Genomic DNA, 22500 nt, shown 5'->3' with positions numbered 1-22500 from the left:
TATAAAACAAAATTATCTTCATGCAGTAATGTTCCTTATAGTCTTTCTTTCCAAATCCTTTGTTTGGTACAACATCACCGGATCCTTTCTGTTTGACAGCATCTGATCCATCAGATCAGATTACAGATTACTATGTCTCTTAGTGTAGCAGAGCATGAGATAGATTAGCACAGGAAAGATGGGGTTAAAAAAGCAAATTACAGGATCAAAGTGTTACTGGGAATATACATGTGATCTGATCTGAAGTAACTACTTATTTCCCATCTTTATTATTTTTATAAATAACTCAAGGTAGCAAATATACCTAATACTCCTCACTGTTTCTATTTCCCCCACAGCAACCATCCTGTGAGGTGGGTTGAACTGAGAGAGAATGACTTTTGTGCCTAAGGCGGGAGTAAAACTCACAGTCTCCTGGTGATTGGTCTAAAGTCACCCAGCCAGTTTTCATGTTTAAGGTGGAACTGGAACTCACATTCTCATGGAGATTGGCCCAAAGTCACCCAGCCATCTTTCATAGCTATGGCAACACTAGAACTCACATTCTCCTGGTGATTGGCTCAAGGTCACCCAGCAAGCTTTCATGCTTAAAATGGAACTAGAACTCACAATCTCCTGGTGATGGGCCCCAAAACACCCAGCCATCTTTCATGCCTGAGCCGGAACTAGAATTCACAGTCTCCTGGTGATTGGCCCAGAATCACCCAGGCTCTATTCTACCATTTCTCCAACAGCCATCTGGGTTTCAAAGATTATTGGTTCATCTTATCCTCCCAACCCCTTGAGAGCATGATTGGCCCAACCTCAACTTGGGAGCTTCCATTGTTAGGAGAAAATGGAGCTACTCTAATATGAAAACCATCATACTCTGCTACGGTCAAAAGTCTGTCATTTAGAAACGTTGGCATCCCTTTCTATCAAATTTGGTGGGTTGCATTGCTTCATGGAGGTCTAACAGGTCCCCTAACTAAATTCTGTTCTGATAAAAAAGGATATAAGCATTATTAATCACACCTTTCCCCCCCAACCATGCTAGATAATGAGAGAATTCCACATTTTCCAGTTATCACTCAACAGAACATCCATCTCTGAGAAGAAATCAAAACAGATTTGGGCAAGTTCTCAAAAGAAGATTCCAATCACATAGTAGGTGAGAAAATCCATGAACTAGAAATATCTGCAGGGGAGAGAGAGGGTCAAAAACATCAAAATGGCAGCCGCCACCAGGAAATCAATACCCCGCCTCTTTTTTACACATGGCCACATGCAAAAAGGGGTGGGGCTTTTGTTGTGCGGTCATGGCCACCATCTTGCCTTTTTGACATCCCTTGTGAATGCTCCTATCACACCCCAAATTTTAGACAAAAACCCAAACCAACTGTTACGTTATAGCACAATTTAGTAGTTATCTACCATAAAAACAATAGTTTTGTATAGGACCCAGATTGTTGGGGGCAATGTAAATATATATATACATTGCTTACTGGTGTACACCGCTTAGAGAGTGCTTGCACTTAAAGCGGTATATAAGTCTCATAAATAAAATAAAATAAAATAAATAAACATTTGTCCCGTCATTGCTCTTCATTTTGTTTTGCAAAAACAAAAAACAAAAAGCTTCAGCCTGAGGTTGAAATATTTTTGGCTTAAACAACTCGGAACAGCAAGAGAAATTTGCACAGCTCTTCGGCAAAATGGATGGAAATTTCTGGAAACAGAACTCTTGCTTTTTCACTTTTTGAAATGACACGCATTCTTGTTGAAGTCCAATTAATTGTTTGATCAAAGCCTGTTGGAAATTTCCAGCCGACACTTTGCTTTGCTTCTGTGGGGATGGAAGTTAAAAAGAAAGAAAGAAAGAAAGAATACCGCAGCCCAATTTTTATTGTTAGAGGTTTTACAGGGAACCCGGAACGTGCAGTTGTTTAATACGAAGTCATTACTGCGGTTAAAACCGTTAAGTTAATTAATACGGACATTTATTATCGCCAGTAAAAGACAATAACGGGGGATTTATAGAATCAGTATATCTGTATAGCTAGACACATTCTTACAAGCCTCTGGAAAAAAAAGAGAACAGTCATTTAGGAGGCTGAAAAGCATCTTGTCCACAGCCAGAATCAGGGATTTCTGCACAAGTCAAAGAGGTCAAGATGGCGGCCAAAACTAAAATACAGATAGAATTTAAACCAGAACTTTGTTTGTTAGGAATACTAGGAGCTAAGTATTAGAAGGAGATTGAGTATTTAATATTGCATATAATGACAGCAGCCAGAATAGCATTTGCCCAGCACTGGAAAAATGAAAATTTACCAACTGAAGAGATCCTAATTAAGAAAATTTTAGAATGTGCAGAAATGGATTAACTTTAGAGATTAAAGAGAAAGAATATTCAGTTTATTTCAAAACATGGGATAATTTTTACCAATGGTTAGAAAAATGAACTAGTGAGAAATGAATGTAATATGTTATCGTGCACATACACTAGTAAGATGAATGATAAATATTGACTAACTGATATTGTTTATGATTATCGTTTCTTATATTCATTGTAGTTATCTACTATTATATTAATTAGTGCTACTGAACGTATGTAATAACAATAACAATAACGATAAAGTTGGAAGGGACCTTGGAGGTCATCTAGTCCAACCCCATGCTCAGGCAGGAAACCCTATACATTTCGGACAAATGGCTGTCCAGTCTTCTTAAAAACTTAAAAAGTGTTGGAGCATTCACCGCTTCTGGAGGTAGGTTGTTCCACTGGTTAATTGTTCTAACTGTCAGGAAGTTTCTCCTTAGTTCTAGGTTGCTTCTCTCTTTGGTTAGTTTCCACCCGTTGCTTCTTGTCCTGCCTTCAGGCGCTTTGGAAAATAGCTTGACTCCCTCTTCTTTGTGGCAGCTCCTGAGATATTGGAACACTGCTATCATGTCCCCCCTCATCCTTCTCTTCATTAAACTAGACATACCCAATTCCAGCAGCCGTTCCTTATATGTTTTAGCCTCCAGTCCCCTAATCATCTTTGTTGCTCTTCTCTGTACTCTTTCTAGAGTCTCAACATCTTTTTTACATAGTGGTGACCAAAACTGGATGCAGTATTCCAAGTGTGGCCTTACCAAGGCATTGAAGAGTGGTATTAACACTTCACGTGATCTTGATTCTATCCCTCTGTTAATGCAGCCCAGCACTGTGTTGGCTTTTTTGGCAGCTGCAGCACACGGCTGGCTCATATTTAAGCGACTGTCCACTAGGACTCCGAGATCCCTCTCACAGTTACTACTATTGAGCAAGGTACCCCCTATACTATACCCGTACATTTGGTTTTTCTTGCCTAAATGTAAAATCTTACTTTTTTCACCATTGAATTTCATTTTGTACCCAGACAACAGTCTGTTTGCTAAAGCTTGAAGATGTTAATGGGGGGCAACCGCACTGCTGTTCCCATCCCTCTCCCAATCCTGAGTCCCACCCCAAACCTCAACTCCCATCCCTTCCCCAAACCTATAAAACTTAACAAAACTTTGATTAAAAAAAAAGATGGCGGCCAAAACCATATGATCTCAAATACTCTTTCTTGTGGGAGGTACGAAGCAAGGAGCAAGGTTTGAATAGCAGGGTTATCGTTAGGAAGAGAATACAGGTAGTCCTCGATTTATAACAGTTCGTTTAGTGACCGTTCAAAGTTACAACGGCACTAAAAACGTACGATTGTCTTTTGTAGTTACAACCTTTCCAGCACCCCCGGGATCATGGGATCAGAATTCAGATGCTTGGCAAAGTGGTTCATATTTATGACCGTTGCAGTGTCCCAAGGTCATGTGATTCCCCTTTTGTGACCTTTTGACAAATAAAGTCAACGGGGAAGCCAGATTGACTTAACCACTGGGTTACTAACTTATCAACTGAAGAGATTCACTTAACAACTGAGGCAAGAAAGGTCGTAAAATGGGGCAAAATGAACAAATGTCTCACTTAACAACAGAAACTTTGGGCTCAATTGCAGTCGTAAGTTGAGGACTACCTGTATTTGTAGCTCAGGGTTGAACTGTGGGGTCCTTGGTGCTTTCTGAATTTGATGGTTTTTTTGCAGATATTTCATTACTAATCTAGATAACATCATCAGTGCTACTAGCACATCGGATTTGTTCTCATTTTATATATAGGACAACCCAATAAAACAGGCGTACCCAACCCCCAATCTGTGGACCAGTACCGGTCCGCGGCATGTCTAGGTTGATATTCCCCCCCCCCCCAGCTGAGGGTTCTCAGCTGTGTTGCAAATGTGATTGTAGACAACATCTGGAAGGCAGGGTAATTTACAGCAGTTTCCAAGAGCATCAGCCACTGCAAAGCACGATACGGGAGACCCTATCCATCACAATAATGAAAGACATTAGTGGAAAGCCAAGCTGCTTCGTTGGAAGGACGGACGGGCCATCGGCTTGACGGTACCATCTCATCCACTGGCTGGGGATGCTAACTCTCCAAATGTCACAGCCAAGGGAGATACATCAGCCAGATGAATTTGATTTACACCTGACAGCTTCAAGTTTGTAAACTCTGGAGCCACATAAGTGTTTAACATCCAATTAAAACCTTTTCCAATCCATTTTGCCGCCAGGACAGTAATGACAGCATCTTTGGATGGACACTTATAATTGACAGCTTCCTCTTTGTCGCTTTTCCAGGCAAAGATCAATTCAGTCCCTGCCTTTTCAGGCACAACAAACATGGCTTCCTGTCGGTCAAAACATTCTTGTGCAAGAATCTCTTGGGCTATCAGTACTGAGGAACAGCCAGCAATTTGATAAGCATTTGTTCCTGGCTAATATATTGACTTTAAGAAGACAGTGCTTAGAGTTTGGCTTGTCAAAAACACGAAGGAGATTATCTGAATCCAAATAGCAACAGCAATAGCACTTAGACTTACATACTACTCCATAGTGCTTTACAACAGTCTCTGGGTAGTTTTACAATGTAGAAGCATTATTTGCGTATTGCCCCCAACAATCTGGGTTCTCATTTTACCAACCTTAGTGAGATGGAAGGCTGAGTCAATCTTGAGCCGGTCAGGATGAACTCCTGGCTGAGGTCAGAGTTAGCTTGCAACACTGCATTCTAACCACTGCGTAGAACTGCTCCATGTTGAAGATGAGACATACTTCCTTATTTTTTAAAATCCCGCCTTTATAAGTAACTCAAAGGGGTGTAAATAACTAATGCTCCTTCCTCCTCCTATTTTCCTCATAACAACAACCTTGTGAGGTGGGTTGGGCTGAGAGAGAGGGACTGATTCAAAGTCACCCAGCCAGCGTTCATGCCTAAGGTGGGGACTAGAACTCATTGTCTCCTCTTGGTTGGCCCAAAGTCATCCAGCGGCTTTCATGCCTAAGGAGGGACTAGAACTCATAGTCTCCTGGTGATTGATCCAAGGTCACCTAGCCATCTTGCTTGGCTAAGATAGAACTAGAACTCAGTCTCCCACTTTCTAGGCTGGTACCTTAGCCACTAGATGAAACTGGCTCTTTCTCATAATAATAATAATAATAATAATAATAATAATAATAATAATAATAATAATAGTAAAGTTGGAAGGGACCTTGGAGGTCATCTAGTCCAACCCCCTGCTCGGGCAGGAAACCCTACACCATTTCGGATAAATGGCTGTCCAGTCTCTTCTTAAAAACTTCCAGTGTTGGAGGTTCTATGTGCTTTGAATGTGCTAAGAGCTCTATGTAGACTCATGCAGGAATCTGAATATTGGTGGAGCTGAGAAAAACCTTTGTAAGGCTCCTAGTATCCAGCTGTCCATGAGAACTGTTAACTTTGGGGAGGTATTTATTTATGAAGGTGGATTAAGAGTCTGCCCAGGTTGGACATCCACTCCTGGAGTTAAAGAACTGTGGAGAAACATTATCTAGCTCAGTGGTGGCAAACCTATGGCATGGGTGCCAGAGGTGGCACTCGGAGCCCTCTCTGTGGGCACACATGCTGTTGCCCCAGCCTTGCCTCCCCTTGCGACCCCCTCCTCTCCAGCAGCCCCCCTGAAGGAGAGTTGCCCCTGAGCGTGGCCCACACGGAGCAGCACAGCCAAGGACATGGCAGCCAGGCAGTGTAGACAAGACTCTGCTCTCACACCCCATCGTGCACAGCTGATGCTGCAGGGCACGGGGAGAGGGCGTGGCCGCCATGGCACTGCTGGGCTGCCTGGGCAATCTGCGGCGGGCCCTGGAGGCGGTGAGTGGCCCTGTGGGCAGGTGGGGCGGGGCAGGGGGATGGAGCGGGGGCGGGGCCAGTTTTTGGGCACCCGGTCTCTAAAAGGTTCGCCATCACTGATCTAGCTCCTTCTGTTCAGATGGCTTGTCCTGGCAGACCAGGGAGGACCATCCAAAGACTGGCTTGGCATGCTCAGGCAAACTCTACCCTTTGCAAGGCTAACTTCCAGGCTATGCAGGCAGCTTGCTAAGCTAAGAGTGGGAAAATGTGGATGGGTCCTTTAGTTCTTATTTGAAAGGTTAAGCACCTAATGAAGAATGTAATGTCTATTGATTTCTTCTTACTTGTGTAATTGAAGTTGATATGAATAATTGTGTTTTGTTAGTAAACATTTTCCCATGTGTACTTACACCTATTTGGTTTAGTAGTTGCACAAATGTGTTCAACATCAGCCCTGTTATAAACAAGGGTTGTATGTTGAGGGTTACCCGTACACCCCCAGATCCCTTGCCTGGTGGTTCATCACATCATTAAAGCATTGTGGAAGACCAGCAACGATTGACCCAATCTAATCTCGAAAGGATAATATTCAACAGGGTGGGCACCATGACAGAAAGGTTTCTCCTCCTGGGTCCTGCTAGATGACCTTCTCTCCTGGATAGGCCCCAAAGCATAGCATAATTTATGTTTTTCTCACTCTGTAAATCCCTTGCTGATTCAAGGCTGGACACATAGCTTTATAGGAAGTCTTTGACTTATAGTCATATTTAGTGACCGTTCACAGTTATAATAGCACTGAAAAAAGTGACATATGATGGTTTTTGACACCTACGACCATTGCAGCATCCCCACAGTCACGTGACCAACAGTCAGACGCTTGGCGACAGGCATGTACTTATGACTGTTGCAGTGTCCCGGATGTCACGTGATCCCTTTTGCGGCCTTCCGACAAGCAAAGCCAACAGGGAAGCCGGATGCCCTTAACAGCCCTCTTACAGCAGTGATTCACTTAACAACTGTGGCAAGAAAGATCGTACGACTGTGGCAAGGGAGGATGCAAAGTCACTTAAGAATGATCTTGTTTAGCAATGAAGATTTTGGGCTCAACTGTGTTCGTAAGTCGAGGACTCCCTGCACAATTCTTTGCTCCTTTCCAGGGGATCAAATGTAATTGCAATCAGAGTGATTTATGCGTTGTTAAAAATTTATTTGCTTTCCAAATAGACTACTACAGGGAACGTCAATCCACTGAAACGATGGGACCAGCTCTTATGTAGAGGCTGTCACATATCTTCGCCTTTGTTTTCCCAACTCTCTCAACTTGTTTGTGCATCAGAAACGGTAGATGCTGATTTTTTTGATGGCTGCAGTTGCCTGCTGCAAATAAGAATGTGCTGTCACACTGTTCCCACCAAAGCACATACAGCTCCAGCTGTGCGGTGGCCTGTTGTGCTGATGTGGGCACTGAAAAGTTTTTAAACAGCCTGATGGCACTCAGATGTTAATTAGCTCCACTCTATAATGCATGGAACTGCCTCTCTTGCAGGGACTGCCATCTTAATTACTCACCCGAGTATTTCTCTCCCACTTCTCTTAAAAGCCTGTGTAAGTTCCATGTAATAGGGAGGTACATCTGGGCACAAGCGCTGTTGGTCAATTGGACATTCCTGTCTGTAAAATGGGCATTATCCCAGCAACAGACTGTGTCACACCTGCCCCGACTTGGTTCTTTAGGAAAGAAGGACCCTCAACTCCATTTTTAGTGAAAGATATACCTTTACTAAAGCCAAGCGAAGCCCATCCATGGGATGCAAGCAGCACACAAAACCACACACCCTATGGTCCGTGGAAAAGCCTCTCCCAGGTTCGCCCGGTGCACCAGTTGCGGCCTTATTTGGACCGGGAGGCTCTACTCACGGTCACTCATGCCCTTGTCACCTCAAGACTGGATTACTGTAATGCGCTCTACATGGGGCTACCCTTGAAGAGCGTTCGGAGGCTGCAGTTGGTTCAGAATGCAGCCGCGAGAGCGATTGTGGGTGCACCAAGGTACACCCACGTGTCACCTATCCTCCGTGAGCTGCACTGGCTTCCTGTGGGTCTCCGGACGCAATTCAAGGTGTTGGTTATCACCTTTAAAGCCCTTCATGGCATAGGGACCAGGTTACTTACAGGACCGCATACTGCCGCATAGTTCCCAGAGACCGGTGAGGTCCCACAGATTGGGCCTCCTTCAGGTCCCGTCGGCCAGACAATGTCGGCTGGCGGGCCCTCGGGGAAGGGCCTTTTCTGTGGTGGCTCCGACCTGGTGGAATCAACTTCCCCCCGAGATTCGAACTACTCCCACCTTGCCGGACTTTAAGAAAGCCATTAAAACTCTCCTGTTCCGGCAGGCCTGGGGTTGATGTCCCCGGGGGGGAGGGCGGGATATGACTGGACACGCTGTATGAATGCACTTATTTTATTGTTTTATCGTTATATTTATTGTTTTAATTTTGTACGCTGCCCTGAGTCCCTAGGGATTGGGTGGCATATAAATTTTATTAATAAAATAAATAAATAAATAAAATAAACCGGTCCCTGGTGCCCCAAAGGTTTGGGACCTCTGTTCTAAAATCCTCATCTCCTGATGTTATTTTTCGTTTCCCCCTCACCTTAGCCCTCTCTTTTGGTACCAAATTTAATATACATAATGTTTAATAGAAGCAGGTCAGGTTTTGAGATTAACACCAATAACCATAATGAAAACAGATGTTTACATCCATCTGGAGTACAGATTTAATATGTTAAGTTCATCGCTCAAGGCCAGGCTGTGCAATCAGAGGTTGGTTTTTTCTTTTCTTTTTTTTGCTGGGCCTAATTTAATGAGTGGTTTTGGATTAAACAGGGCCCCCTTCACTGCAAACAACAGGCCAGTGATCTATATTAAATCTCTACAAAATGATAATAGCAAAGATTTACTTAGGGTCATTACATAAGAAAATTTAATCACAACCCCATCCATAATGTCGCATCATCATCAACTGATAATTGAAATGCCATGTAAGGGATTATGAATAACCCTCTGTTTATGGATATAGCTTTCTGATTATATTTATGTCCAGTGGGTAACATAAAATATGATTTTTAATAATATACAATATTTGCTCCTGAGAAACTCCATACTGGAACTTTTTCAAGGGGAGGGGGGTAAATCTCCAGTAGCTTTTTCCTTGATTTTCATGGGATGCAAATGCATGTGTAATATTTGTCTGCTCGGGGACACCCCCAAAATCAGAAAAAAATAGGATCCACCACTAAAGAAAATAATGGATTTTTCTCTTCACTCTAAATAATCTCATTCAGCTATTCGCTTTTAGATTTTCTTTGTTAAACCGCTCAGAGTCACGCAAGTGTGATGGGTGGTATAGGAATTTGATTATATAAATAAATAAAATGAAGGAACTCAACCTGGGGCATTCTAGATGTATGGGTAAACAGCTCAAAGATTTTTCCAGCTAAATGTGGACATTTATAGGATAACAGATCGGGGAATCTGACAGCGAGAGCAATCAACCAATGGAACACACTGCTTCAGATATTGTTGAAGCTTCATTACTGGATGCTTTCAAGAAGAGACTGGACTGCCACCTGTCAGAAATGGTGTAGAGCAGTGTTTCTCAACCTTGACAATTTTAAGGCATGTGGACTTCAACTCCCAGAATTCCACAGCCAGCAATGCTGGCTGTGGAATTCTGGGAGTTGAAGTCCACATGCCTTAAAATTGTCAAGGTTGAGAAACACTGGTGTAGAGATTCCTGCTTGGGCAGGAGGTTGGACTAGATGACCTACAAGATCCCTTCCAACTCTGTTATTCTAAGAATTCTGAGAATATGAATAAGGTTTAGACCCTTGATTGATGTTTTGACTTGAGTTTCTTCCAAAGGAATGTTCTTGATATTGAGAACCATCAAAATAATACTGTGGAATGCATTTTCTAAACGAGAAATGATTAGATGGCAGCCCTTCCTTCCTTCCTTTCCTTCCTTCCTTCCTTCCTTCCTTCCCTCCCTCCTTCCTTCCTTCCTTCCTTCCTTCCTTCCTTCCTTCCCTTCCTCCCTCCCTCCCTCTCTTTCTTTCTTTCTTTCTTTCTTTCTTTCTTTCTTTCTTTCTTTCTTTCTTTCTTTCTCTCTCTCTTTCTCTCCTCTCCCTCCCTTCCTTCCTTCCTTCCTTCCTTCCTTCCTTCCTTCCTTCTTCCCTTCCTTCCTTCCCTTTCCTTTCCTCCTCCCTCTTTCTTTCTCTTTCTTTCTTTTTTTCTTTCTTTCTTTCTTTTCTTTCTTTCTTTCTTTTCTCTCTCTCTCTCTCTCTATCTCTCTCTCTCTCTCTCTTTCTCTCTCTCTTCCCTCCTCCCTCCCTCCCTCCCTCCCTCCCTCCCTTCCTTCCTTCCTTTCTTTTACAAAGTAAGATGAGGCATTGCCAAGTTCATAAGAAGTTAGGAAGACACATTCAAAGGCTCCAGATAAGAAGATTTAATTATGAAATATGGCATAGTCATAATATGTGGCCAATTCACAACTGCCTTCTCATCCTTCCGTTGGCTTAATTTTAAATGTGTCTGCAGACAGTTGACACCTCTGGTGAGAATTCTATCCCTGCCTTGTGGGAGGAATGGGAAAGGACAGCGATGGTGAAAAGGTGCTTTAAAAGAGGAGTGATCTCTAAAATCCCCCATCAGAAGCAAAAGAGCATAGGGGAATGTTTAGCCCCCTCCTATATTATAATACTGTGCATTGTTAGCAGCCAAGTAGTGAAAGAGAAGGATTAGGTTGACTCAGCCTTCCATCCTTCCAAGGTCAGTAAAATGAGGACCCAGATTGTTGGGGGCAATAGGCTGACTCTGTAAATCAATTAGAGGGGGCTATAAAGCACTGTGCAGCGGTATATAAGTAAGGTGACCAACCGTCCTCCTTTAAGGAGGACAGTCCTCCTTTTGTGAGTTCTGTCCTCCCTCGAAAAGTGTCCTCCTACATGTCCTCCTTTCTGATATTTCAAGACTAATCTGCAGGGCTTTTTTTTTTTCCTCATAGAACGCTCAGAACGGCGTTCTGGCACCTTTTTTTGATGGTTTTTTTTCAACTTTTGCATGAGCTGTGCTACTCCCGCTATTGGCTTTCGAAAGCCAATAGGAATTGCTGCTGAGCACACCAAAACACCCGGCCGGCAAACTTTGCACATGTAAGTTGTCTGCAGCGAAGGCAAATTGGCAGGAACTTAGCACCCCTCCCTGCTACCCAACTATACCATCTCCTAGTTAGTTCCGAAGATACCTGGAGGAGACTGGAGCGGTAAGTTTCTCTTGATTTTCGGCTCTGCTAGGACAATAATGGCTGCGGGTGCAAGAGGCAGGGGCAGCGGGGGTGCTGTGAGTGGGGGTGTGAGGGGCGGCAGCGACCGGCTGCCCCCCTTGCTGTGGGAGCCGTGGGGCCCTCTCTACACGGGGCTGTGCAGGGTGGGCAGTGGTGCTGGCGGGGCGGCTGCAGGCGGGGTGTGTTGACAGTGGGCTGCCCCCGGGGCCGGAGCCATCGTGGCTGATGCTTTGGGAGCCATGGGGCCCGCTCAACACGGCAGGGCATCGGGGCTGGCGGGGCAGCTGCAGGCAGGGGTGCGGCGGGTGGTTGACCTTCCATGGGCCAAGCCAGCTTTTACAATATTTTTTTCTTCTATTTATTTGTGTCCTCCTTTTATTGTAAAAAAGTTGGTCACCTTAATATAAGTCTAAATGCTATTGCTGTTAGGAGTGACATGATAAGAGTCTTCCAGTACTTGAGTGGCTGTGACAGAGAAGACGGAATTGACTTATTCTCCAAAGAATCTGAGGGCAGGACAAGCAGGTGGAAGATCATTAAAGAGAAATCCAACCTAGAACTTAGGAGAAATTTCCTGATAGTAAGAATAACAATCACTGAAATAGCTTGCCGTCAGAGGTTGTGGGTGTTCCATCTCTGGAAGTGTTAAGAATAGATTGGACAACCATTTGTCCAGAATGATATAGGGTCTCCTGCTTGACTAGAAGACCTCCAAGGTCCTTTTCAACCCTAATTATTCTATGTGCTAAATAATTTAGTTTAAAGTCTTTTAGATTTATTCTGATATTTGATCACCTGCATTGACATTCTGGTTAGAAGCATTTTAATATGTAATAGGCAGATAGGCAGAGATAGATAGATAGATAGATAGATAGATAGATAGATAGATAGATAGATAGATAGATAGATAGATAGATAGATAGATACAGTAGATAGATAGATAGATAGATAGATAGATAGATAGATAGATAGATAGATAGATAGATAGATAGATAGATAGATAGATAGATACAGTAGATGGATGGATAGATGGATGGATGGGTGGATAGATAGATAGATAGATAGATAGATAGATAGATAGATAGATAGATAGATAGATAGATAGATAGATAGATAGATAGATACAGTAGATGGATGGATAGATGGATGGGTGGATAGATAGATAGATAGATAGATAGATAGATAGATAGATAGATAGATAGATAGATAGATAGATAGATAGATAGATAGATAAAACGCCTAATAAAGTTCTTAATATAGATTTAAGCTAGTTTGAAAAAAAGGAGGTCCTAGTTATCTCCAAAATTCAGGAAATTAAAAATAAAACTAGTTTAAGCCACAGAAGACTCTAAACTTCCCCCAAATTCAGGAAACATAACAAAAGTAGCTTTTTTAAAAAACAAAGGTCTAAAATTCAGGAAATAAATGCAACAACCCTAATTAAAAATGTTTTTGTTTGATTGAGAAGAGATGTTCAGGTTCTTTCCAAAATCCAAGAAGTAAGTATGTACGTGCACAAACAGGCACACACCGCCCATTCTTGACCCGGTTAATGGTGCCACTCCCTTTGCATCATTTCTGGCCTTTGCCCAAGTCCTCCAAAGTTGAGCGGGACAACCGTCAACACGGGCTATGCGATCCTGCAAAATGGCCTGCTCAAGAGAAGGGATGGGGAGAGAGACACCTGAAGGGCTCATATATATATATATGTTTTACTTGCATTAATTATTAGTTTAGTAAATTATTTTATTTATTTATTTCTATGCTGCCTTTTTTATTTTTATAAATATCTCAGTGTGGTGAATGTGTCCAACACATTTTCTTCCTCCTATTTTCCCCACAACAACTTTGTGAAGTGGGTTAGGCTGAGAGGTCACCCAGCTGGCTCTAATGCCTAAGGCCAGGGGTAGGCAACCTTGGCTTTTTTAGGATTCGTGGACTTCAACTCCCAGAATTCCTGAGCCAGCGATGCTGAGGGAAAAGGGATAGGTTTCCAAGCTGAGCTATGCTGGCTCAGGAATTCTGGGAGTTGAAGTCCACAACCATGAGGGGGGCCATAGTTCCCCCATGCTGGCTCAGGATTTCTGGGTGTTGAAGTCCACGAGTCATAAAAGGGCCATGGTTGCCTACCCATGCCTAAGGCGAAACTAGATCTCTTTGTCTCCTAGTGATTGGCTCAAAGTCACCCAGCTGGCTTTCATGGCTAAGGCGGGACTAGAACTCACTATCTCCTGATGATTGGCCCAAAGTCACCCAGCCCTTCATGGCTAAGGTGGGACTAGAACTCACTGTCTCTTGGTGATTGGGCCAAAGTCACCCATCCAGCTTTTATGCCTAAGGTGGGACTAGAACTCACTGTCTCCAACTGATTGGCCCAAAGTCACCCAGCCAACTTTCATGATTTAGGTGGGACTTGAACTCACTGCCTCCTACTTTCTAGCTTGGAGCCTTAAGCACTAGACCCAACTGGCTCTCAGTTTTCTTTATCAACAACAATACAACCCTCTTTGACTTGAAAAGGGACACATTATCCCTCCCAAAGACATATTTAGCTACTTATTCAGGGCTGTAATGAAGCCGCTTAATGAAGCCGATGTCCTTGAAAATTCTTCATCAGTTTTGCCCCTCATCTGTCAGCGGGTCCACTCGCCGACACAATATTAATTAAACACAACATTTCCTGAAGTGCCGAAGTGAAACCCCAACGTTGGTAATGAACAGGTTTAGGAGAATCACAGCCCAACAAAATTACTTTTTAAACCAGCCTTATTAAGCAGAAAATTAGAGCTAAATCATCTACACCACCCTCATTAAAAGCTAGTGATCCTTAGCCGCTTCCGTGTTCTAACATCTTTAATTAGCAAACTGCGAGTCTGGGTGACATGATAAATGCCATTCATCTTATCTCTCTCTCTCTTTTTTTTTTGTTCCTTTTCTTCCCTAAGTACCATTGTCTCTTTTTTGGGGCAGTCCCATACACAGCCTCACATGTTCTAGTTTTGCTAAACACTGATCCGACATGCACATTTGGGCTATTCTATTACATCTTTCAACATAACACACTTAGAATATTGCATCCAGTTTTGGTTGACATGATATAAAAAAGATGTAGAGGCTCTAGAAAGAGTGCAGAGAAGAGCAACAAAGATTGTTAGGGGACTGGAAGCTAAAGCATATGAAAAACAGTTGCAGGAATTGGGTATGTCCAGTCTAATGGAAAGAAGAACTAGTAGTGATATGATAGCAGTATTCCAATATATGAGGTGCTGCCACAAAGAAGTGGGGGGTCAACCTATTCCTCAAAGCACCTGAAAGCAGAACAAGCAGCAATGGATGGTAACTAATCAAGGAGAAAGCCAACCTAGAACTAAGGAGAAATTCCAGGACAGTGAAAACAATTAATCAGTGGAACAACTAACCTCCAGAAGTTATTGATGTTCCAATACTGGAGGTTTTTAAGAAGATAATGGACAATCATTCATCCAGAATGGTATAGGGCAGTGATGGTGAACCTTTTAGAGACCGAGTGCCCAAACTGCAACCCAAAACCCAGTTATGCATCGTCGGGTGCCGGGTGGGTGTGGCCAATTTGGGGGGGGTGTGGTCCATTGGGTGGGCGTGGCTGCGGTGGTAACTGCAGACTGGGTGGGACTACAAAGTTCAATCAGTCAATTCCAACTTTACAAGATCTTTTTTTTCCCCCCCGTGAGAAGTTGAAATTGACAGATTGATTGAACCTGGGGGGGGGGGGGGTTTGCATACGGCGGCAGAGGCCTAAAATGAAAATGTTTTATAAAACCCAGCTGAAGGCTTAGGACTGGGGCGACGGCGTGCGTGCCCACAGAGAGGGCTCTGCGTGCCGCCTCTGACTCCCTCTTCTTTGTGGCAGCCCGAGATATTGGAATACTGCTATCATGTCCCCCATCGTCCTTCTCTGCATATGTTTTAGCCTCCAGTCCCCTAATCATCTTTCTTGCTCTTCTCTGTACTCTTTCTAGAGTCTCAACATCTTTTTTACATCGCGGTGACCAAAACTGGATGCCGTATTCCAAGTGTGGCCTTACCAAGGCATTGTAAAGTGGTATTAACACTTCACGTGATCTTGATTCTATCCCTCTGTTAATTCAGCCCAGCACTGTGCTGGCTTTTTTGGCAGCTGCAGCACACGGCTGGCTCATATTTAAATGATTGTCCACTAGGACTCCAAGATCCCTCTCACAGTTACTACACTGAGGTGTAAGACAACACCATGAAAAGACAACTACACTAGTACAAAACTGGCCCTTCTTGACTATCTTTCCATTTACAGAACAAGCATGATTTGCCCCGAATCTCATTTTTATTATCTTTTGGGCCATGCGAGGTAGAAGTCTATTTTCAGCCAAGATGCTCCTTGGGGAAAGGAAAGGAAGCAGCAAAAATGTTAACATAATGCACCAGTTAACGCTGCGAGCAATGTTGTATCTCTTTGGCCTCCCACTTGATGTTCAGTGTTGCAGATTTCTGCTCTCCTGGCTGGCTCAAACTATTCTTTCGGCACTGTATTATTTGTCGTACTGCCACACTGGATCACGAAAGAGCATTTTCAGAGTAACAGAGCTTCTGGTACAAAAACATACCCTCCCATAGTTTACCTCTTTCCAATCTTTGAGAAAGGGATTGAGGCGGAGATGGCAAGAATTGTAACAGAATTTCTAAAAATAATGTTTAGATTATTTTCTCCAGACATTTTAGACTCTGGAAATGCAAGACATGAGCTGTAGAGTTTCAAGCTAAAAATATCTGCAAGGTTTTTGCACCTTCTCCTCCTAATAACTTTCCTCCCCCCCCCTCTTTCTAGCACACCCTTCTTCAATGTTAATGAACACTGGTTCACTTAATGGCTGCAGCCTTTGTTTAACAACCTTGGTGGCTGCTTTATGTTTAACAACCACCACCAAAAAAGTGGTAACATTGGGTCAGTCAATCAACCCATTTAAAAATTGACATGACTTACGATCATGATGGGCAGGCTCTGTATCAAACACAAGGGAAATCAGAAGATCCAGGCAGTTCAGATGAGTATAAAGGTTTATTGCAAGCTTAAGCTCTCTACAAAAATCTGAACTACTAACAGTCAAGGGAAATTAGCGAGAGTTAAGAATAGAAAAGAATTCAAGGTGGGCTGGACTTAGATCTCCAGTGGTGGCGCAGGAACTCATGACTAATGACATGTTTGACCCCTCCCTTAGGCTCAGCCTGGTCATCTCCTACACTCTGTGACAGTCATAAGTTGAGGACAACTGATGTATGTGTTAGCTTTCTATTTTCTAAGCTAAGGGCATGGATGGCATGGGATGTGCCAGCTGGGGACATTGTTATACCAACACACCAATAGAAAAAAATATTAGTGAAAAGAGAATGCCACTGATGTTACCTAACAGAATGACAGAGTTGGAAGGGACTTTGGAGGTCTTCTAGCCCAACCCCCTGCTCAAGCAGGAGACTCTATACCAGTGATGGCGAACCTTTTAGTGACCGAGTGCCCAAACCGCAACCCAAAACCCACTTATTTATTGCAAAGTGCCAGGGCCGCATCAGCACTGTGGTGCCCTCAGGGGGGGGGGCCCACTGGATGGGCGTGGCTACGGTGGTCACGGCAGACTGAATGGGCATGGATGGGGGGCATGGCCACCTTGATGTTGCTTGGGGGGACATTTGTGCCAGCTGGACAGGATTGGGGGAGATCCAGGGAGTCTCTGGTGGGTGGGGCGATGGGCTCGTCCTGCGGGGTGAGGCAGGGGGTAGGGCGGGGGTGCCATTGCTGTGGGGCAAGGCAAGGCAGGGACGGCTGCTGCCTGACACCATCAGACTCCGCACACAGAGGCCAGCGAGCACATGGGGGCGTGCTCTACCACCTCTAATCGAGCTTGCTAGCCAGCTGCTTCGCCTCCTTTGTGCTGGGTGGGGCTGCCACTCTGGGTGCTAGCAGTGGCTTAATGGACCTGCGCGAGCTGGCAGCAGCGGTGGCAGGTGTGCCCACAGAGAGGGCTCTAAGTGCCGCCTCGCACCACAAGACTGTGCACGCTCTGACAATTTTGAAGGTCAGGAAACGGGACTGGCTTTCTATGGAGATAAGACCTTTTCCTTCCTGAAATCTTCACTGCATCACTTCTGTGGAGATTCCCAATCATCCAGGTCATGGTTGTCCCAAAGGTGCTTTTGAAAAGAAACACCCACTCAAAGCCCCGCCCCCTCCAGTTGCCTTTTGAAAAGCTCCTTTGGGTTTGCATCACTTTCATTATAACTTTCAATCCACTGGATTTTAAAGGGAGCTTGAAAACTTCATGGGGAAACTAACACCACCAAAGCACTAGTCTTTGAATGTCCAACTAGACCATGGGTAGGCAACCTTGGCTTTTTTATGACTCATGGACTTCAACTCCCAGAATTCCTGAGTCCATGAGTCATAAAAGAGCCGAGGTTGCCTATCCCTGAACTAGACAGAGGACAAAGTAAATGAGATCTACATTCTGGTAGAGAGAAGTTCCCTGAGGATGTGCTCCAGCACAGGTCCGAAAGCTCAGAAGACTTAACCTAAACCCCAGTGATCGACCCAAATTGGATCCTAAATGGGATAGGCTTTAAAAAATGCTCCCTACCCTTGCAGAAGAGGCAGAACATCTGGATTTATTGATCTCGGCTTGTTTGGGTGCCTTTAGGGCGTTTTTCCATCAGAAGCCATATTACTGCCTCCTCACTCAAAAACATCACTTATTTCTTTAGTTATTTATTTTTTTGCAGCCTGCCTTTATTATTTTTATGAACGACTCAATGTAGTAAATATATCCAACACACCTTCCTCCTCTGCGAGAAAGTAACCAAGATCAGAGCACCAAGGATGCCACAATTATTTCCCATGTTGGAACCCCAATTCGGAGGAAAAAAATCATGTGGATATCAAATTAATCCTGCTAATTTGAAAGCAGGAAAGACTGCCATCCAGCACTGGATTGAAGCATTCTTGGTTATAATCAGGGTTCTGAAATAAACTATAAGATAAACCACAGCACTTTATTGATCTGAACAGAAAGTGCTTTGGTTAATTTGATTTTCATCCAGGGACCAACTTCCAAACATCATGTCAGAAAAATAATTTGGGGTTCCAACTCAAGCTGGGGTTGCGCAGTAACACATCAAAATGAAATCCAGACAGCTATGAGGAAAGGAGATTTATTTATTCCCAAAAGCCAAGAAGTTTTGCCTGTGGGGGTAGCTACAGAGAATATGAGGTACAAAAGGGCTGTTTTATAGGGGAACTTGTCCTTGGGGTGGGTCTTGAGGTGTGTGTGTGTGTGTGTGTGTGTGTGTGTGTGTGTGTACTTGCTGGCTCTAGGTGACACTTGAGGGATGTGGGGGAGTGTATCTACAATGCTTATTCTGGTGAGCATGCAATTCCGCTGAGAGAGTTTTAATTAACTCTATTTGTGTTTACAGACGTTCTCCTTTGCTATGTGGATTAAGTCTGGACACTTATTTGCGGTGTTGAAAGAAAAGTCTTCATCCTGGTTCATCCAAGCTGGGGATAAATAAACAACATGGCAACTGCTTTAGAAAGAAGGTTGCAGTTTATTGAAGAGCCAGACCGAAAGATGGTTCTGGCAGGAAGGAGAGAAATCAAGGGCTGAGCACATGTGGGAAGTAGGTTTTTATATCCACTGAAGCCTTTTGTTTGGAGTAGTTTCCTGTTCCTGTTTTAGGCTTTGTATTTCCTGTGTCACATATTCTGACTTGAGTCTGCGTGTGCCTTTCTGGTATTCTTGATGGTGATGGGTTAGTCCTATTATGTCCCAAGGGTTATATCCTGCTTCCCTGGTGATGGGGCTAATGACCTAGAGTTTGGGTGGGGTATGCAGATTTTAGATGTCTTTGTCTTCTTGATCTCCTAGCTGGGGTCTTTCTGATGGTTTATATCTGCATTTGTACAGGGCTGGCTTCTACTCAGGACAGAGAGACTTAAGGGCAGGGTTGGTTTCTGCTTTTAAAATCCTTTTGAGAAAATATATTTTTCTGCCCTTTTAATATTTCCTTCTCTGGGGAGCTGACTTTCCTCAGCGGGTTTAAGAAGTTTGAGTAAAAGATTTCCCCCCATTTGCTATTTTTACCTGATTAACTTAGTTTCAGCTTGATTGTCAATTATCTAGCGGAGATGCCGATTCTCAGTCAACTGTGGATTCTGTTAATGTTTAAGGGGGGACAACATAACGAATACAATATATATTGATATAAAACTTCCCACAATCATTTACATCTTTATGCTCACCGTGGAATGATTGGTAGTCAATTGTTGGAAGGAAAATGCACAAACCTCTTTTTCCTTAGCTGGTTATTCTTAACAAGTGGGACACTGTTCTGTAAGCTTTGCAAAAGTTCACGTCTCGAGATTTCCAGAACCCCATTATCATGATTACCTTCTCTTTGGGGATATGTCTGCCCCACTGTCATTTTTGATACGATGTCAAAAGGAGGCCAGGTCATTTGCCCCCAGTAATATTGCCCAAGTATGCCCTTTTTCGGTGACTGTGCCTGGATCCTGGTTAAGTATTATTCTCCCTTCCTTCCTTTGTGAATACATTAACCATGGAAATTGCACTCCCCACCTCCTCACCCACCCAGCCCGGAAGTTTAAAATATGCTTTCTCGGATTTTTACAATTTTGTTGTCACTTGTAGGGAAGGGAAAGGAGCATCTCCGGATGTGGCAAATGTGGTTATGCCAGATAATGGTGGCGATCAAAATCTAACCTGTCATCTGCCTTGTGGCCATCAGCTAACATTTCTCATTCTGCTTTGCATGTTAACAGTTTGCAGCTAAGGAAAACCTGATTTACCAGTACCTCATTAAAATAATGTGGGCAGGAGGAACAAAGCTGCCGTGCCTGACTGTACGTCACACTAAATCATGACACTCTGGGGGAAGCAATTGACTATGGCCTCATTATTTTAGACAAAAGTGGGCTTGGAGGATAAAAAAAAAAAAAACCCTCCACACTAAAGGATGATGCATTTTTTTTTTTCAGCCACATTTTCTTTCATGTACTTCGGGCAAAAAGGATTGCCAGCATCAAAAAACAAAAAACAAAAACAAAAACAAAAAAAAACCACAGAACCGCTCTTATTTATTTTCCAAATAATCACTTTTGGAACAACTCAACAACTATAGAATTTCCCAGTGGCTTGCATGCTTTTGGGTTTTTTTAAAAAAAATTTAATTTGTTCTCAGGAGTCAATTTGTTTGGGTGGATAGAATCACTAAAGTCAAATGCAGAAGAGTATTGAAAATATCATGTAAACAGAGGAAAAACCTCTACAGCAGCGGTTCTCAACCTATGGGTCGCGACCCCATTTGGGGTCGATTGACCATTTTTCGGGGGTCGCCAAAGGCGGCGATCCGCCATTTTCCCCCCTCAGGGGGCGCCGCCGCGCATGCGTGGCCCTGCCCCCATGCGCGCGGCGCCGCGCATGCGCAGAACGTTTGTGTGACGGGGGTCGCCGTCACACAAACGTTGAGAACCACTGCTCTACAGAGATTTACGAATAGAATAATAAGAATGTTAGAGAATTCTTGGCACTTAATAACTGATTTTACTTGCATGTGGGAGAACCGTGATATATGCAGGTGATGTGGTTTTTTTGGTTACGTCTTTATAAAACATTAGCAAACCACCTTTAAGTAGCTGAAAGATAGAAAGTGAATGGGTAAGATCTTAAACTTACTAAAACTTACCACTGAATGTGTATGAATACAGATAGTTCTCAACTTACGACCACAGCTGAGCCCAAAGTTTCTGTTGCTAACTTGTTATTTGAGTTTTGCCCCATTTTATGACCTTTCTTGCCAGTTGTTAAGTGAATCACTGCAGTTGTTAAATTAGTCATTTGATTGCTAAGTGAATCTGGCTTCCCCATTCACTTTGCTTGTCAGAAGGTCAGAAAAAGGGACCACATGACCCGGCACTGGACGTTTTTAAGAAACAATTGGACAACCATTTGTCTGAAATGGTATAGGTCAGGGGTAGGCAACCTTGGCTCTTTTATGACTCGTGGACTTCAACACCCAGAATTCCTGAGCAAGCATGGCTCAGCTTGGAAACCTCTCCTTTTCCCCTCAGCATGGCTGGCTCAGGAATTCTGGGAGTTGAAGTCCACGAGTCATAAAAGAGCCAAAGTTGCCTACCCCTGGTATAGGGGGTTGGACTAGAAGACCACCAAGGTCCCTTCCAACACTGTCATTCTGTATGAGTCAGTTGCCAAGCATCTGAATTTCCAAAATGGGGATGCTGCAAGTATGAAAAACGGTCACCAGTCATTTTTTTTTCGGACCGTTGTAACTTTGGTCACTAAATAAACTGGTGTAAGTCAAGGTCTATCTGTACCTAAGAGAAAAAAACAACAACCCCAGAACTTAATTCACAATCATTCTTTCTAAGAATTTTACCCATTGTGGATGGAAATGAAAATAGCTGTTCTGGACGTATGTTAAGTACTTTTGTTTCTACTTGGAAACTGCTTCTGGGCTTTGTGCTTGAGGTGGAAAAAAAACCCCTTTGATTTTGGGTTTTACTTATTAGATTGATTTGCTATTATAGAACTGGTGAGTTTATAATATTATAGAAAAGTAAAAAATTGAGGTTCGATGTTAATGCCTTATTCTACTGCAACAGAGTTGGAAGTCAATGCCTTTTTTCTTCCCCCCCTTCCACACTTCTCTTTCCCTTCCGCTCCCCCTTGTTGCCCACTGCTTGCTTTTGTATTTTTGTATTTTATATTATAAGTTAACAAAAAATAAAATATTTTGAAAAAAAGAGAGAAAAAGAGAAGATGGCAGCCATAACCATGCAACTGAAGCTCTACCCCTGCATGTAAACGTTCTGTAGTCGTAGCTGCCATCTTGACTTTT

Source organism: Crotalus tigris, unplaced genomic scaffold, assembly GCF_016545835.1.
Source record: "Crotalus tigris isolate CLP2741 ecotype Arizona unplaced genomic scaffold, ASM1654583v1 scf7180000019004.2909048, whole genome shotgun sequence".
NCBI lineage: Eukaryota > Metazoa > Chordata > Lepidosauria > Squamata > Viperidae > Crotalus > Crotalus tigris.
Note: the sequence above shows the minus strand (reverse complement) of the source record.